Genomic DNA, 18,731 nt, shown 5'->3' on the forward strand with positions numbered 1-18,731 from the left:
TCATTTTTCAACAGCTTGATATTTTTTTCTTATCCCTAATGACCTCAACAAGTTGAAAATTCACCCTGTTGAATATTGACCCCATCTCAGAGTTTGAACATTTTTTGAACTTGGAAGTTGTTTTACGGGATTTATCTGTATCTCTATATTTATTTGTCGGTTTCATTTTTCCCTTTTCAAGAATAATAGAAATAAGCCTATCATCCCATGTAAATATTTACATTTTGATCAGTACACGATTTTTCAGTTATCTTCAAGCATGACAACTTTATTTTTGGACAATTTTTTTTAAAAATCCATAGCATCCATAAATAAGTACAAAACTATGACTAGGGCATAAAACAAAATCCTGGAAATCTGGTGTCTAGAAACTGAGCCCTATTTATATATATCCAATGAAAAAAGTCAAGAATCACAAGTCTCGAAACTCATTTTTACTGTTAGCGCTTTCTGCCTAATGGCTATTCAGACAGTTAAGGACGCGATTGCACGGCGTCACGTGATCACGTCATATGGTGAGTAAAAAAAGAATGTTTGCTGTAACTTTTTCCGGAATAAGGAGTGTCATATGTTTGCGCTTGACAAAAGGGGATTATTTTTCTAAAGTAAAGAAAGTATAAGATATTAAAGATTGTTACGATGCACTGAGAGTGTTGGTGAGTGTTGATCATATTTTTTATCAACGTGCATGTTTTACGATTTGACACGTCCATAGGCGTCGGAACCGGGGGGGGGGGGGGGGCAAGGGGGGGCGTAGCCCCCCACTTTTTTTCCAACCATATACTTAGTATAGACATTGAACATATCATCGTAAGTTTACCCCCCCCCCCCCCCCACTTTCCACAGATACGTCTTCGTATAGGTTAAAAATGGGGAAAGTGGTGGTGTTTGGAAGAAAATTTTTGGTACTGGAGTTCGAACCTACCCCCCCCCCCCCCCCCTCTGACGCCAATGCACGTCTATCTAGAAATCTATTTCATTAAAAATAAATTTGATTTATATCTTGAGGTTTATATCTTCATTTTAAAATTAAAATTTTATTTAAGATTGTTGTTTATCAAAGGATCTTCATCTATGTATAGATAATTTCCAATAAGAGATTCAGACGGCGTGATTTACTCGATACAAGTGTACAGGCGATTTTGATAAACGTGTTACGGCGAAGACCAACCACTTATGCCTAGAAGACATATCTTCTAAAAAAAAAATGGCAGAGGATTTTGTTTTCTCCTATAAGATCATTAGCATTTTCAGCAGTAACATCGACCGCGTAAACATTCAATCATCGTCGCACATATATTGTAAAAGATTTGTTGTAAAATGTTTTATGCGTCGTATTGAAACACAACACACTTCTTCTGAAAGAATACCAGGAAAGATATGTACATCAATAAATAAAAGAAACATGTGAACTCATCATGCTTATGGGAATACATTTGAAAAATGATTTTTTTTTAATCACATTGGCATGAACAAAGATGTTTCACTCCAGCATATATCATAAAGCGACGGAAAGTTATTTCAGTCAATGATTATTTTTGAATCAAAACGGTAGATCTATAGTTTTGACGTCAATTATATCATTGTGACATCACAATGGAGATAGCGCTCATCCATGTACAGGAGAAAATGAAGTGTACTTACTTGAAAAGAATCGGAACGAAAACTATTCGTAAATTTATGTGAATATTTAGAATAATCAGAATTATTATAATTTGGCCAATAAGATTATTTATGGATTAATACATTTATTTCAAAAAATATATATTTATAATATAATTACAAGTTTTAGAAAATAACCTCTATTCATTCAATGTGACCCGATTCCAGGTCACTAAGAAAAAACATCGCTGAGTGTTCAAAGCATGAAGAACTAGTACTAATTGTAACGGGAACCGTTACAGATGTTCCCCAAACGCTCCGTAAACTCCTTTTTGGTACCATATTTCCTGTAAGCTTCATTAAATAAGACAAACTTTGTGCATTTTTTATTTCAACAACGTTTTCTCAGAAGGATACCGATTATTTTCAAATTTTAGCATTGCACCCGTGCGCATGTGAATGCATGTTCGTTATGATCATATCATCTTGTCTACACTATAAGCATTCAGTCAAAAAGTATGAAAAATCACTCTTTCAAGTGTATTTTTCATTTCACTCGTTCCAAATACACGCACGTGCCTGCACGTGTACGATGACCATGTTTTCTTGTAGGAGTCCCGTATATCTATCTATATTCTAAATCCCATCCTGTTTGGTTGAAAAACAAGGGAGTTATAGCCATTTCAAGTTTAAGCCAATCAGATTGCAGCACACGTGCATGCGCGTAATTTCATGATTTTTTTTCTATATCATATTGTAGGATATCCTAATGCATGACCATGTTTTAAATTTCAAAGCATTTTGTCAAAAAACGAAGGAGATATAGCTATTTAAAGTTTCAACCAATCAGATTGCAGCACGCGGGCATGCGCATGCTTTCATGAAAATTCTTATATATCATGCTGTAGATCTTCATAATGTAGGTCTATGTTCAAAATTTCAAAAGATTATGACAAGAAACAAGAAAGATATTGAGACTTTAGTTTCAGCCAATCAGAGCGAAGCGCGCGTGCATGCGCGTTAGCTCTTACTTTTTTGACCATGTCATTTTGTCTATGCTTCTAATATATACTTATAATATGAGTTTCAAAGCATTTCATCAATTATTTAAATAGTTACGTCTGTATCAATTATATTGGACATTTCTTGTGTTGCACGTGCAAGCTCTTGCAAGCACATGTGCATGCACATGCTTTCGTGATAAATCTTATATAACAGGCTGTAGATCTCCCTAATGTATGACTATGTTGAAAATTTCAAATGATTTTATCATAAAACAAAAAAGATATTGAGACTTTAGTTTCAGCCAATCAGAGCGAAGCGCACGTGCATGCGCGTGCGATCTTGCTATTTTGACCATGTCAACTTGTGCATACTACTAGTATATCCTTACACAATAAGTTTCAAAACTTTAATTTTCGTCACAAAATAGGAAAGTTACGGTTATATCCATTATATATTGGTCATATTAAGTTTTGCACGTGCGCGGTCTTGCAAGCACGTGCGCGCAAAATGGCCTTGATTCCGCAAATCTACATAACATGCCTACTTACCCTAAAAAGGTTTCACCTAAGTCGGATGTGTAGTTTACAAGATCACTCGCGTACAAAATTTTCCCAGGAAGAAAAATAATAATAAGAAGAAGAAACAGAGTAAAAACAATATGTTCCCCAACTTCGTTTGGAGAACATAATAAGGCCTTTGAGGACTGTGCACTGGTTTATAATATATTATTTATTTATACTGATATAGTGACAAAATGAATGTTTTGGAGATGAAAAACTGAGTTTGAAAAAAAAGTTATTTTCGTGACCACTGTCGGTGATAAGTAAATCATTGTGCTTCACATATAAAATGAGCATCAGCTGCCAGATTTTCAGAGAAAAGGTATTTATTTATCTATACAGATGGCCTTTATTGTCTTTAAACAGATTATGCATATTTAAGGTCCAACAACAAACCATTATATGAAAATCTGTGAAATCTTTTAATATTTAATATTTTGCATTTAAAACAGGTTTATGTCTGTTTATTGGCTAGACAGGAGACACCCTGAGACACAGAATGATCGTACACCGACAACAAATTAGGGAACCAAAATACCAGTGTACCGCCGTAAGCGAACACATCAGAAACAGTGCCAAAAATAAAACACCCAATTTTACTGTTTTTCCTTTCTACAAATTCCGAAGAGATACTACAGAAAATGAACGTGAAACTAAAGAAAAACATTTTACAAACAGACATAAACCTGTTTTAAATGCAACATAATTATATTTCATTTAAGAAATATACTTTTACCCGCAAAATAACTGTACTATTTGTATAAGAAATCTAATTTCCCGTAATAACTTACTTACTTATTATCATGACGTCATAATGAACTTTGCTAAAGCGCGACCAAGTATTGGCGCTTTATGACGTCTCAATATGAATGATGATTTTGTGTAACTAATCATTGTATTGTCAAACTCCTGAAGATTGGAAATGAAACCGGTTGAGTTTATTTCGGTGTTGTGATTTTTTTGTTATAACAATACGTGTATATATATATATATATATATATATATATATATATATATATATATATATATATATATATATATATATATATATATATATATATATATATATATATATATATAGTTTAAAGTAGTCCAAAGTCGATGTCACACAGGTGAAAATAATTTTAAAAGAAAAAGAAAATGCAGTTTCCAAATTTCATTTAACACAAGTGCTTTCTGGATTTCATAATCCGTCTTTAGGTGAACATATTTGAAAATATATATATCCAAAAATGAAAAAAAAAAAACACAGTGTCCGGTAATTTATATCAGAAAAAATGACAAGGCAACAATGTTAGTAAAACGTAAGCGCTTTTTTCATTATTTCTTCAGACGTTTTATCGTTCACGGTAGCCTAGTGGTAGAGCGTTCGCTTCGTGATCGGGAGGCCTGGGTTCGATTCTCGTTCCCGGCGCCGCGTCAAACCTAAGACGTAAAAAAAGGTAGCGACTGTTCCTTCGCCAAGCGCTCGGCATCAGAAGTGAAAGTCACGGGTCTTTCGGATATGACCTTAAAAACGTAGGTCCCGTGTCACGGTAGGCGCTGGCACGATAAAGAACCCTCACTGCTCAATGGCCCTGAGTGCCGAGTATAGGTCTAAATTTGAAGCCCTTCACCGGCATACGGTTACGTCTCCATATGAGTGAAAAATTCTCAAGAGGGACGTTAAACAATATACAATCAATCAATCAATCTTCAGACGTTTTACATTTCAAAACAATTCACAGTGTTGATAACGTCAACAACAATGCAATGAAGTCACAATGCTAATAGAGGAAACAATTATAGAGTCAAAGTAAAATAACATAATTCATAGCGTAATAAATGATTAAGTCATGAGTCTATATTAAACTATTTAAGGATGGTTTAAAAATCTTAACAGAGAAACACCGACATCTTACGAACGAACGTAACTCTCCCTAACTTCCCGTATCTCGATAGTTTTCTCGGGACCAGTGATTGTACCCATATAAAGTTTAAAATCGGAAGAAATAAGTATATGTGTAAAATAGAACGGATAGTGTTTTAACCCCTTTGTATATGAAAATTGCTCATGTCAAATTTTTTGTAATTACTTACAATGTTTAAAAAAAGCGAACCAATAGAAGAAAATACACCATGATACTATAGACGGACTAGGAAACACGTTTGTCATGCGTCAGTGATTAAACGTATAAAATCCAAAGTCATACTACTCGTAGTGAGCGCCTTGTTCATTTGGGGAAAGGTTACTTTTTATAGCTTGAAAAAGAAAATAAATCCGTGCAATCAAGTAAATAGGTAGGGCGCTTTATATAGTGTTTTTTGTATTGAGAGAGAGAGAGAGAGAGAGAGAGAGAGAGATAGAGAGAGAGAGAGAGAGAGAGAGAGAGAGATTCTTTTTTAATTTTTTTAAAATATCACTTCAAAAAATAATAAACAAGCATTCATGGTAGACGGTATCTTCTTAGATGATGTATTAAATGGCGATCTTAACTAAATTATCTTGGCTGCTTTTTTTATATAAATGTAACAGGCCTGAAGCAAGCAATTTCAGTTGGGGGCGGGGGGGGGGGCAACCAAAAGTTTAGAGTCACTACCAAACAATTTCTTGGAAGCCAAAATGAAAGATTTTTTTTATTGAGTGGGCACAAGTATACAGTAGCTAAGTTTTCTATAATACCGGTTTTACGTTGTTTATTTATCGACTTCATTAGGGTAGGTGGGGGGCTTATCCCCAAACCCTCAACCTCGTTTGTATATACGACCGTGTGTAATGTATATCTGTTTGTATGTGTGGATTATTAAAAAAAAGCTGAAAAATATGCATTTAAGTAGGGTGGTACATTTTTCATAGTAAAATTCTTTTCTTTGTCTTGAGTTATGCTCCACTATGTCATCGTTTGTTAACCATGCATTATTCGTCAAAATATAAAATCAGAAGATACACTTTATACTTTTGACCACACACAGAGTTATTTTGACCGAAGGTCCAATATACATATAAAAGCTATAAACGAAATTATAACTTGCTTCATTTGTAAGAAAAAATATATAATCACCATCCTGCTGTAAAACAAAACAGAAAAAAAGATTGAATCCAGAATACCGACAATAAAATATACGGACTTTTAAAAGTGGGAATAATATGAAAACGTAGTTGTCACTTAGTTGTCATGGCATCCTTCAGAAGTATGTGCACACCTATGCTCATCACAAGTCCTTGTAGACCAAACAACCTCCCCATACCCACTTCCAATATACATATATATACCGGGTCCCAAGATATTCATATTTGTGTACTTTCATAAATTAATCGTCTAGTACATGTTTAGAATGTATTTCATATGAAAAATCCAAAAAGTTCAATGAATTCACTTAAAAAAAATCATGCCCTGGCGTAGTATCTTAAATCACCTCTGATTTTTTAACTGCAGGTATCAATTTTGTATGTTGTAAATTGTAAATGTTATAAGTGAAAAAAGCCCAAAAATATCTTTGGACCCGGATTTATATATATTCCAGGGGCTGGGGAAGGGGGGGGGATAGGTCCTATGATGACATGCTAATATGGAACTTGGTCTCAGATATCTTAAATTATGTCAAAAACAATTCACTAAACTTCCATTTTTGCACCGACTCCCCCCCCCCGAAAGTTGGGGGATATTAATTATTTCGGTCTGCCCGTTACTCTTATAATTCTGTCCGTCTGTTACACTTTTGTTTCGAGCAATATCTCGAGAGGCCTTTGAACTTTAACAGTGAAATTAAAAAATAGCTTTGGGTCTGGGATGTTTAAGGGGGGGGGGGGTCCAGTCCACTAGCACCCGTGAGAATTATATGAAGATTTTTAAGACAAATGTTTGTAAGAAGAAGCTTTATCAAACGACAAATTACGAACGGGCATCCCCCTGGACTTATGATATAGCTATAATACCTTTGTATTAAAGCCGTATTAATTTTATTTTTCGCAGCATATAGTATTTTGAACAAGAATTTCTTTAAAGTTTTTGGGTTTTTTCAATTTAATTTTAGACCATAACTCCTTATTGTCCCGACCGCCCTTCGTAAATTATACCCCCCCCCCTTTCCACCCCAACTAAGGTCAGCACAATATACTATTATATGCCACAGAATGACATTTTTTCCTCTCATTTCCCTTCTCGAACCCCTTTGCTCCTTTAAATGTCCATTGAAATGTATTGAAGCGTCACGGTAGCGACTACGAGAAGACGTGGATTTGAGGTATCTTTTGGGGATTTTATCTATCGAAATCCGAATAAAATTGAAGAATTAAATAATCCAACCGTGAATACAATAGACTACAATGACTGATCCCCGTTTTTGGTTACGTTCTTTCGTAAGATGTCGGTGTTTCTCTAATAAAATGTTTTTCTTTAACCCGTCTTTCTAAAACGTTCTCTGGTTTGAGTTTATAAAAGGGATAAACTGTGAATTGTCCCTGTCCACAAACAGCAAAATGTTAACCAAGTTTTATTTTTCTGTACTCGGGTTGGTTGATATGCTGTCTGAGTATACGTATACGAGTGCGAAGGGCGGTCCCGGTTTCTCCTATGTATAATTCTCCGCATCCATCCAGCGCATGTTATACAATAAATCAGTTTTTTTGACGCACAGGTCATATCTGCAACTACAGTAAATTTCTTATTTCCGAGTGTAAAAAGTACTTTCCTCTTTAATATATCGGGAAGTTTCACAACGTGAATCGGAGCATATATTGACCGTGTATGAATTCCATTGTTGAAATAAAGATTTGCACAATATTCTCCGGACGTTTTTAAGTTGTCTTTTACTGTTGATGAATTTATATTTTTCCAGCCCTTTGGACATTTTCTCATCAGTCTGTAAGGGGTTGTTGAGGCGACGCACTGTTGGGGTAAAATTCCTATTCTTCGGATTGTAGGTAGTTACAAGCGGTAATATTGAGGTATCCGGGTTGTCACTTTTTGGGGAATTTATAAGTGTTTCTCTGTCGATTTCTGTGGCCTTTTTTTAATCCCCTCCTCAATGATTCCGGAAAGATAATGTTGTTCAAGTAAATATTTTTTCAATTCATTTAGAAGTCCATCTCTTGTTTTCTCGTCGCTAACTATTGTGCAGACTCTTCTAGCTAAATTGTACGGGATCGAGCGTTTCGTATGGCTAGGATGACAGGAACTGAAATGAAGATATTGATGGGTGTCTGTCGGTTTGTAGTAAATGTCTGTCGAAAGACATTCTCCATCTTTTTTAATTAGGACGTCCAAAAATGAAATACTTTTGTAAACTTTCTTCCATTGTGAAGTTGATGTCAGGATCTAAAGGGTGTTAAGAAAGTTCGTTCCACATTTTTGTTTTATTTTCCAAAAGAAATACGATTAGAAGATATTTACAATTTGTGATATATCATGTTTACAGAGTCCATTCTTGCTACTGATAAGGTTTTAAATGTTTTTTGTTGAATCAATAAGGAGAGGGCAGGTATTAAAACAGATGATGTCTGTTCAGAAAAATTCGGAATGACGCATATTTGTGGCATATATTAAGCACACAGGTCAAAACATCCTTTCAAATACTATGCAAAAATTATCAGATCTGTAAAAAAAAAAATTCAAAATGACAAACCTATTCTTTTGTAAAGTGATCTATCGTTCTTATACCTACGCTCATCAGCTTGTCTGATTTACGATAAGCTATGAAGAAACAAAAGTAACTTATCCTTTATTTTCACTCAAAAAGACCAGCATTTCTATCATTCGGGTGCTTTAAGGATGTTATATATATTTTCATATGGAAGAAAAATTCTACAAGTTCCTGCTAGAAATGAATTGCTATAAATCTAAAGCACATTCTTATGATTTTGTCAGACTTGAAAATTCATCTCTTTATATAAGCACTACTTTGAACTTTTTGAAAACATTTCATCCTGGAACGAACTTTCTTAACACCCCTTAGATCATTTATAATATTTAGGAAAGCTGCTAGATTCGCATCGCTGTCATTCCAAACTATAAAACTATAATTGAGGTATCTTTTCCAATTGTTCTTTATATTTTCTGTAGTTTGTTAGTCAAAGTACCGAGTTATTCTTTCATACATCTTTTTTTCTAAATATCCTAGTGTAAGGATGGCATAAGTAGGGTCCATTTTCGTTTCCATTGCTGTTTCTTTCTTTTGTGCATAATGTTTGTCTTAAAGGAGAAAGTATTATTTTGCAATACTATCTTACTAGCCTCTAGGATGAAGTCTTTGCTAAAACGCTCATTAATTTTTTGTGGATATTCATCAATCCAGTATTTGAGCGCCTTGACACCAAGATCATTTGTAATATTAGTGTACAAGTTGGTAACATCCATTGTGACTAGTTTGGCATTGTGACTAATCTTTTCAGGTCTCAGAAAATCCAGATCATCACGAACGTAACTTTTTACTTCTAAACATAAAGGTTTCAGTAATATATCCATAAGATGACTCATCCTTTGTGTAGGAGCATTCAGTCCACCTACGATAGGTCTAAATGTAAGATCTTCCGGTTCGTTACATGTAACATATGCAGAGTTTTGTATTTTAATCGCTTCCTTTATTATTAGGTCACCTGAGTAAACTCAGGTGACCTATTGCTATCCGTTTTTGTCCGTCGTCGTCCGTCGTCTGTCGTCCGTCGTCCGTCGTGCGTTAACATTTAAACATTTTCAGCTTCTTCTCTGAAACCACTGAACCAATTTCAACCAAATTTGGCATATAGCATCTATGGGTAAAGGGGAACAAAAATTGTGAATTTCGTGGTCCCCGCCCCCCTGGGGCCTGGGGGGTGGGGCAAAAACCACTAAAAATAGTGCAATCTTTAAAAATCTTCTTCTTTACTCCCGGACATCAAGCAGTCAAACTGTTGGTATGATTGTAATCAGCATTGAGTCCTCTACCAAATTTGTGAAATTCATGGCCCCAGGGTCAGGGGTTCTGGTGTTAGGGAGGGGCTCTATTGATTATATAGTGAAAATGCAGTAAGTCTTTAAAAAATCTTCTTCTCTGCCCCTGGGTATTAAATAAACAAATTAAGTTCATAGTTATGATGAGCAAGAGTGGCTCTACCAAATTTGTGAATTTTATGGCCCCAGGGTCAGGGGTTCTGGTGTTAGGGAGGGGCTCTATTGATTATATAGTGAAAATGCATTATTTCTTTGAAAATCTTCTTCTCTGTTCCTGAGTATTAAATAAACTAATTAAGCACATAGTTATGATGAGCAAGAGTGTCTCTTCATAAATTGTGAATTTTATGGCCCCAGGGTCAGGGGTTCTGGTGTTAGGTCAGCCTCTATATTGATTATATAATGAAAATGCATTAAATCTTTGAAAATCTTCTTCTCTGCTCCTAGGCATTAAATACACTAATTCAGTAAATAATTATGATGAGCAAGAGTGCCTTCACCAAAATTGTGAAATTCATGGCCCCAGGGTCAGGGGTTCTGGTGTTAGGGCAGGGCTCTATTGTTTATATAGTGAAAATGTATTTAATCTTTGAAAATCTTCTTCTCTGCTCCTAGGTTTTAAATAAACTAACTAAGTAAATAGTTATGATGAACAAGAGTGTCTCTTCATAAATTGTGAATTTTATGGCCCCAGGGTCAGGGGTTCTGGTGTAAGGGCGGGGCTCTATATTGATTATATAATGAAAATGCATTAAATCTTTGAAAATTTTCTTCTCTGCTCCTAGGCATTAAATATACTAATTCAGTAAATAATTATGATGAGCAAGAGTGCCTTCACCAAAATTGTGAAATTCATGGCCCCAGGGTCAGGGGTTCTGGTGTTAGGGCAGGGCTCTATTGTTTATATAGTGAAAATGTATTTAATCTTTGAAAATCTTCTTCTCTGCTCCTAGGTTTTAAATAAACTATCTAAGTAAATAGTTATGATGAACAAGAGTGTCTCTTCATAAATTGTGAATTTTATGGCCCCAGGGTCAGGGGTTCTGGTGTAAGGGCGGGGCTCTATATTGATTATATAATGAAAATGCATTAAATCTTTGAAAATTTTCTTCTCTGCTCCTAGGCATTAAATATACTAATTCAGTAAATAATTATGATGAGCAAGAGTGCCTTCACCAAAATTGTGAAATTCATGGCCCCAGGGTCAGGGGTTCTGGTGTTAGGGCAGGGCTCTATTGTTTATATAGTGAAAATGTATTTAATCTTTGAAAATCTTCTTCTCTGCTCCTAGGTTTTAAATAAACTAACTAAGTAAATAGTTATGATGAACAAGAGTGCCTCTACCAAAATTGTGAAACTCATAGCCCCAGGGTCAGGGGTTCTGGTGTTAGGGCGGGGCTCTATTGATTATATAGTGAAAATGCATTAAATCTTTGAAAATCTTCTTCTCTGCTCCTAGGTTTTAAATAAACTAACTAAGTACATAGTTATGATGAGCAAGAGTGCCTCTACCAAAATTGTGAATTTTATGGCCCCAGGGTCAGGGGTTCTGGTGTTATGACGGGGCTCTATTGATTATATAGTGAAAATGCATTAAATCTTTGAAAATCTTCTTCTCTGCTCCTAGGTTTTAAATAAACTAACTAAGTACACAGTTATGTTGAGCAAGAGTGCCTCTTCCAAAATTGTGAATGCCTTAACATCTAGCTTAAAACATGAAACAAATTCAATCATTTGAAAGTTGTTGCATGATGCTCAGGTGACCTATAAGGCCCATGGGCCTCTTGTTTTAGATTTGTGTATCTTAGGAAGTCCATAGAAGGCACTTTCTCTGAAATCAAATATGTTTAAGAAGTCCTCTTCTTTGGCTGTTAAACAGGACGTTGTGTTGTGGTTTTCAATGAAGTTTTTGATTTTTCGCATTGTCTCTTTGTCACTGTTTTCTGATATTTCATCGTAAAACTCGCTATTATTGAGCGTTTGTAATATTTTTGATTTGTTGTATTCTGTGTTCATAATCACTACTGCCCCTCCCTTGTCTGCTTCTTTTATTACGATTGAACTATCGTTTATCAGTGATTGATTAGCCTTTTCCTCTTCTTTTCGTAAATTACTTCTTGTATTATTTTGTCGCAGTGGTTAGAGCGTCTGCTCTAGAGTCGCGAAGGATTCACCGTCGCGAAGTAAGGAGTCAATCCTTACGTCGAGGGATCGAATCCCACTGTGGGACGTGGAGACCGGTCCTTCGGATGAGACCGTATAAATCGATGTCCCGTGGCGCAGAAGGTGCTGGCACAAAAAAGATCCCTCCCTGCTCAATGGCCCTGAGTGCCGAGTAAAGGACAAAATTTGCAGCTCTCCATCGGCAAATGGTGGCGTCTCCGTATCAGTGAAAAATTCTCGAGAGTGACGTTAAACAATATCCTATATATTATGACCTTAAAAACGTAGGTCCCATGTCACGGTAGGCGTTGGCACGATAAAGAACCCTCACTAATCAGAATATTTACAAACTTTTAAGCCTGAAAATTAAAATGAAACATATGCATCGGCCAAAATGAATCCAATGGTAGGTTGTATTTGTGAAAAAGATCAATATAGCGACCATAGCATGTCAGTAATGCTGATTTCAAACAAGGTTGGTGAAATCCCTGTAACGAACTTATCTGTCAGTAGCCTGTCTGGATTAAAATTGATCGTTTTCGGAGCATACATGTAACCATAAGAATGAGATTATTCTTATTCTAAAACAAATCATTCTTATTCGATACAATGTGATTCCTATTCAATTAGTTGCATTCCTATTCGATAATTTGTTATTCCCATTGGAGGAAATATGACAAAATAATTCCTATATCATATCATTCTTTTCGAAAACACGCGTTTCCTAGTCGATGTCATTCATATTTAAAAACATGCGATTTCTATTTTCTAATTTTGTCATTCCTAATAATTTTATCTTTCTTATTCGATAATTATTTGGTTTATATGCAATACAGTTGTTGTTCGAAAACACACTAGCATCCATTTCTATTCGAATAAATACGATTCCTATTCAAAAATTTTCTTGAATTTTCTTATCTTATTGAATCTCTTTTATGCGATGTTTTTCTAATTCTTTTTCAATAATTGCATTCTGGGAAATATGACAAGTTAGAACTGGTTGTTATCTCAATTTAATAGGAATGAAATGTGAAACATGATCATCAAATAAAAATCATTTTATTATCGAATAGAAGTGACAACATTATCGAATAGGAATCAAATATTTGCGCATAGAATAACAACTTAAAATTGATGAATTCTCGAACAGAAAGAGCATTTTTTCGCACAAGAATAACAACTGATGGAATGGGGATAATATTTTATTGAACAGGAATGACATGATTTAGAAAAGGAAAAACAAAATTTTTGAATAAGAATAACAAAAAGGTATAATAATACAACGTTTTACCCGCCATATCATAAGAAAATGAACGCGGAATTTTACTTTCAAATGTTGAAAGTTCATTTTTGAAAAGATGAAGAAGAAATCATTTCTTTTCTTATACAGTATAATTTCAGTTGGCTTTCGTCTTTCATAGTCATTTAAAGTAACTATCGTTCCTTGATCATACATCATCAGTGTATCTAAATGTTGAGTTGAACCCCATAGCAAGTGTTTTCTTCTTGTCATGTAAAGTTTTTAAAAATAGAACTGATTCTGGACCGGTTAGAAATATTAAAACCGGTCGGTCAATAAAGGGGCATAATTAGTGTCCATCACAATTTCAATTTTTGAAGGAATAATTGGTCTCCGAAGACTGCAAAAACGGTGTCGATATGGAACTCTAGCTTCCTTTTAATATCAACTTCAAGATACTTTTAGGTAGAATCAGGGTGATTTTTTAGCAAAGTGATTTTCGTTGATGACCTCGCACAATATACGAAAATTTCCGAGTTTCACTTTTATTGAGAAAGCAATGATGCAAAAATGTATACTTTTAAATTTGTCGTGAAGAATGCTTATTTAGAGTGTACAATAGTTGTACGTTTTGATAATACTGACTTTTGAAAAAAATAGTGATTTAAAATTTTCTAAAGTGTGTGTGTGTGTGGGGGGGGGGGTGTTAAAGCAACCCTGACCCTGGATTTAATCACATTTGTGAAAACCAAGTCATAGATATGTGTTTTTATGCTGCTGAATTTGGAACCAGTTTCATGATCAAAATTCAACAACCCGGCTCAGTTTTTAACGGACTAGGGTCTAAATTCAACACCATTGGTCTCAGTATTCAACGTTGAAAAATGCCCCCCCCCCGGCTCAATTATCAATCCGGCTCATATCTAATGTTTTAGAAAAAGTAAAATTTCCCGAATTAAAGGCTTATACGAGGGTTGTCCCGTAAAATCGTGGACAAAGCGTTTTTCTCGAAAAGTAATGGGCGCACTAAGCTGAAATTTTCAGTAAATGTTTATTCATCATATTTAAGTGTATCATAATGTTTTTGATAATATATATACAAAAATAAAGATTTTATTCTGCTTGAAGGTGCACAGGGTAAGATCCTACGGCGCACGGTAAAAATAACAAGGTTGTATTAGAGAATATACAAGTATTTATTCGTAATAAAAGTTTTCAATACATTAGATTAGGATGAAAATTATCCTAATTCGATTCCTTGATCAATTCTATTGTCTTTTTGAAAATTTTAAGGCATTTGGTTAAATTTTGGCTGTTTCCCGAGCATTCGAAATGGAAAAGTTGTATACACAATACACAAAAATTGGCGACGTTTCATGACGTTACGGCGCACCGGAGAGCAGTTCAGTTAGATAAGGATGTTTTAATGCCACTTTAAAAGACTTTAAATGAATACGGAAGAACGAAAATATGAAAAATATCACCAGATTTTTAGTATACAAATAAAATGGACGTTTTCTTAGCGAAGTCTTCTTGATTGAGTTCCCAGATAGTACAAAACATGCGGACAGACTGCCATTGTAATAGTAAAAGACGCTGTCACTGTCGACCGTCGATATGAGATTCTCATTTACTTGACTGATGGTGAGAATACTGTCCGTAACTTGCTCATAAATCTTCAAAAGATCGCATGAGGGGGCCACATTGGTTCCTTAACTGGTAATAAACACTCACGTATGTAAATCAATCAAATTTCTAAATTTAAGTGGGGCATATCCAACTTTATTTTAGCAAACATGAAGCGTGACGCTGTTTTAGACACGTCGACGTTATCATCCGTGCGCCGTAGGGCGCTACAGTACATAACATAAAATATCACAATTTGTTTATTTATGCACATATCTATTTGAAATTTGCTATGTATATTTATAATATATCTACTTAAAAGTAGTGAAACTTTCGGAACGCAGTGATGATTAGTTTTCAAACTAGACAAATTGTCCACGATTTAACGGGACAACCCTCGTACATGTTCTTTTCAATAACATTGTCTTTGATTATTAAAATATGTATGACAAACATTTCAATTCATAAATATTAAGAACATATGCTTGCACAATAATCATAGATTAATTTAGTGATATATTGTAATGTAAAGCTTTAAATAAGTAGCCGAAAAGGTTCCAAATGACGTAAGTAAGTGCACTCATTCTTTGGGTGGGTACATTTATAAAAATCGTCTTTTCTTAAACCTTTGGGATAAAGCTTATCTGAAACCTTCTTGACATAGTGAAGATTCTAAATTTTTCACATCATAATCCCCTGAGGAAAGAGTGCGATGAAAATAGAAGATCTGAATTTAACAAAATACATTTATTGACGGAGTTTGAGGGGCAACTCGCGTTTTGTCGGACCTAAGAACCAAAATGTCTGCCTTAAGCTGTTAGGCCAAAGTCAGACAGCTTGGTTCGTTCGAGGGTCTGCGATACACATTTTGCCCCAGAACACAGTCAATTAATGTTTTGTCTCACATTCCATTCTAATATTTTTTGCATACATGTAACTTGGTCAGTTTACGCTTTATAAACCGCTTATTAGAGAAACACCGACATCTTACGAACGAACGTAACCAAAAACGGGGATCAGTCATTGTAGTCTATTGTATTCACGGTTGGATTATTTAATTCTTCAATTTTATGCGGATTTCGATAGATAAAATCCCCAAAAGATACCTCAAATCCACGTCTTGTCGTAGTCGCTACCGTGACGCTTAAATACATTTCAATAGACATTTAAAGGAGCAAAGGGGTTCGAGAAGGGAAATGAGAGGAAAAAATGTCATTCTGTGGCATATAATAGTATATTGTGCTGACCTTAGTTGGGGTGGAAAGGGGGGGGTATAATTTACGAAGGGCGGTCGGGACAATAAGGAGTTATGGTCTAAAACTAAATTGAAAAAACCCAAAAACTTTAAAGAAATTCTTGTTCAAAATACTATATGCTGCGAAAAATAAAATTAATACGGCTTTAATACAAAGGTATTATAGCCATATCATAAATCCAGGGGGATGCCTGTTCGTAATTTGTCGTTTGATAAAGCTTCTTCTTACAAACATTTGTCTTAAAAATCTTCATATAATTTTCACGGGTGCTAGTGGACTGGACCCCCTCCCCCCCTTAAACATCCGAGACCCAAAGCTATTTTTTAAATTCACTGTTAAAGTTCAAAGGCCTCTCGAGATATTGCTCGAAACAAAAGTGTAACAGACGGACAGAATTATAAGAGTAACGGGCAGACCGAAATAATTAATATCCCCCAACTTTCGGGGGGGGGGTGCAAAAATGGAAGTTTAGTGTATTGTTTTTGACATAATTTAAGATATCTGAGACCAAGTTCCATATTAGCATGCCATCATAGGACCTATCCCCCCCTTCCCCAGCCCCTGGAATATATATAAATCCGGGTCCAAAGATATTTTTGGGCTTTTTTTCATTTATAACATCTACAAAATTGATACCTGCATTTAAAAAATCAGAGGTGATTTAAGATACTACGCCAGGGCATGATTTTTTTACAGTGAATTCATTGTACTTTTTGGATTTTTCATATGAAATACATTGTAAACATGTACTAGACGATTAATTTATGAAAGTACACAAATATGAATATCTTGGGACCCGGTATATATATGTATATTGGAGGTGGGTATGGGGAGGTTGTTTGGTCTACAAGGACTTGTGATGAGCATAGGTGTGCACATACTTCTGAAGGATGCCATGACAACTAAGTGACAACTACGTTTTCATATTATTCCCACTTTTAAAAGTCCGTATATTTTATTGTCGGTATTCTGGATTCAATCTTTTTTTTCTGTTTTGTTTTACAGCAGGATGGTGATTATATATTTTTTCTTACAAATGAAGCAAGTTATAATTTCGTTTATAGCTTTTATATGTATATTGGACCTTCGGTCAAAATAACTCTGTGTGTGGTCAAAAGTACAAAGTGTATCTTCTGATTTTATATTTTGACGAATAATGCATTGTTAACAAACGATGACATAGTGGAGCATAACTCAAGACAAAGAAAAGAATTTTACTATGAAAAATGCACCACCCTACTTAAATGCATATTTTCAGCTTTTTTAATAATCCACACATACAAAAAGATATACATTACACAGGGTCGTATATAAGAACGAGGTTGAGGGTTTGGGGATAAGCCCCCCACCTACCCTAATGAAGTCGATAAATAAACAACGTAAAACCGGTATTATAGAAAACTTAGCTACTGTATACTTGTGCCCACTCAATAAAAAAAATCTTTCATTTTGGCTTCCAAGAAATTGTTTGGTAGTGACTCTAAACTTTTGGTTGCCCCCCCCCCCAACTGAAATTGCTTGCTTCAGGCCTGTTACATTTATATTAAAAAAAAGCAGCCAAGATAATTTAGTTTAGATCGCCATTTAATACATCATCTAAGAAGATACTGTCTACCATGAATGCTCGTTTATTATTTTTTTAAGTGATATTTTAAAAAAAATTAAAAAAGAATATCTCTCTCTCTCTCTCTCTCTCTCTCTCTCTCTCTCTCTCTCTCAATACAACACAATTTATAAAGGACACTACCTATTTACTTGATTGCACGGATTTATTTTCTTTTTCAAGCTATAAAAAGTAACCTTTCCCCATATGAACAAGGCGCTCACTACGAGTAGTATGACTTTGGATTTTATACGTTTAATCACTGACGCTGATAAACGTGTTTCCTAGTCCGTCTATAGTATCATGGTGTATTTTCTTCTATTGGTTCGCTTTTTTTAAACATTGTAAGTAATTACAAAAAAATTGACATGAGCAATTTTCATATACAAAGGGGTTAAAACACTATCCGTTCTATTTTACACATATACTTATTTCTTCCGATTTTAAACTTTATATGGGTACAATCACTGGTCCCGAGAAAACTATCGAGATACGGGAAGTTAGGAAGAGTTACGTTCGTTCGTAAGATGTCGGTGTTTCTCTATTAAGCGTAAACTGACTCAAGCCAGGTTGTACTCGAATAATTTAGCCAAGAAGAAAACTCTTGACATACAAAAAACGTTTTAAGAGTACATGTATCAGGTCATATAAAATCATAGTAATATGCAAGTGTAACAAAGAAATGTGAATTTAAAATAAATTATGTACCAAGAGGGTACAGGTTATACATGTAGCTAAAGTTTGGGTTCAAATTACCGGTATGCATAA

General features: G+C 34.9%; 1 protein-coding gene across 1 annotated transcript in view; it reads left to right on the plus strand.

Annotated features, from left to right (window-relative positions):
• Positions 1 to 18,731, plus strand: part of LOC134262838 (protein mono-ADP-ribosyltransferase PARP14-like) — a 68,491-nt gene that overhangs the window by 36,521 nt on the left and 13,239 nt on the right. The window lies entirely within an intron of this gene.

The sequence above is a fragment of the Saccostrea cucullata genome, unplaced genomic scaffold (genome assembly GCF_032062105.1).
Source record: "Saccostrea cucullata isolate Sc308-1 unplaced genomic scaffold, CSIRO_AGI_Scuc_v1 ctg592, whole genome shotgun sequence".
Classification (NCBI taxonomy): Eukaryota; Metazoa; Mollusca; class Bivalvia; order Ostreida; family Ostreidae; genus Saccostrea; species Saccostrea cuccullata.